Here is a 1,356-nt window from a genome sequence, read left to right on the forward strand (position 1 = left end):
TGGCTCTCTTCGTCGTTGGATGAGTCTATTCTCTTCGAAACTGGTACAGACAAATCACTTAAAGGGTTTATTTTATTGTAAATAAGCTTTAGGTTAGGTTATGTAAGTGTTGGGCCTTTGATCCATGAGTTTTCTTTGCAACAAGCCACTTTAATGGGCCTAAAATATGGGTAGAAAGTAGGAAAACGAGATTTAATTCATTAGTTTAGTTAGAATCATGTCTCAAGTTTATTTTCTTTGTTATTTTAGTTTCCCATTTAAGTTTCCTAGTTAGGCCTTTCATTTTTAGTGTCCGAATCTGTTTTGAGTCTTCTGTATAAGTTTTTAAGGGGCTACAACATTGTACACGAATTTGATTGAATGAAAGTTTATTTTGGCTGTTTACAAATTATTCTCTCAGAAAAGATGATCATCAACTAAGATGACTGACAATGAGAGAGACCCAGGCTGAGATAGCCATTCCCCCACCCCATTCTTCCCTTCATTCTCTATTTTATGTTTTATTCATCTTATCTATCCCTGAATCTGATTTTTTTTTTAAGGTACTAAAGGTCCTACCTGGGATTGGATCACTTGTGATTCAATCTTACATTTATTGAAATTAAAGCCTAATTGGAGATAGATCCAGAAGTCCGTTACTTTATTAGACAGAGGGATACATGCAAAGTACTTGATTGGTTAGATTCTCTGGAGAAATATTTTGACTACTATAACTTGATAAAGACATAAAAGCTTCAATTTGCTTGCTCCCAGTTGATTGATTATGTTGGAGAATGGTGGAGTCTATGAAAAGCAACGCTGAGTTCGAGGAGATGAGCCTAAGACTTGGGAAGAGATGAAGCACAAGTCAGCAACCTGATACCTTCCATCATATATCCAAAGAAGGCTCTTTCCTCTGCAAGATTCCCACAAGAAGACATCCATAGGTCTCCCAAAGGCATCCACATGTGACAAGAGTGAAACAATTAGTAGACCACTTGGCCGCTATTGTACAAAAATATGCAAAGAAGCAATAAGAGAAGACACCTCCAATCAATGATCAGAATATGAAATTGAGGTTAATGATGAAGAACTTCCAGCAATTCCTGTTAACAACAAAGAGTTCGTCATTGATGTTCCCACCATTGAAACTCAACGAGGATTGTTAATGTAATACCCCGCTTCTTAAAACCCGGTCTGATTTCGCGATTGAACCGGTTTAACCATGCAGGAACCGAGCCAGAGGATATTAGAGCGGGTTCCTTGTGGGCTATGATGGCACGGGTGACCTTAAACACCGGCTGGCCCGACAAGTCCGAGCCAGTGCCAGAAGAGACGGGAGTGCCCAAACCGTGTACGTGCACCTACCATAAGGCT

The 1,356-nt window shown here is 39.3% G+C and overlaps 1 long non-coding RNA gene across 1 annotated transcript in view; it reads left to right on the plus strand.

Annotated features, from left to right (window-relative positions):
• The first annotated feature begins 642 nt into the window (after window positions 1-642).
• The window catches only part of LOC122088277, a 2,958-nt gene continuing 2,244 nt past the window's right edge, over window positions 643-1,356 (plus strand). The window contains exon 1 of the long non-coding RNA XR_006143031.1: window positions 643-1,149. This is a non-coding gene — a long non-coding RNA (uncharacterized LOC122088277). The remainder of the gene's footprint in view (window positions 1,150-1,356) is intronic.

Source organism: Macadamia integrifolia, chromosome 2 (assembly GCF_013358625.1).
Source record: "Macadamia integrifolia cultivar HAES 741 chromosome 2, SCU_Mint_v3, whole genome shotgun sequence".
NCBI classification, from domain to species: domain Eukaryota; kingdom Viridiplantae; phylum Streptophyta; class Magnoliopsida; order Proteales; family Proteaceae; genus Macadamia; species Macadamia integrifolia.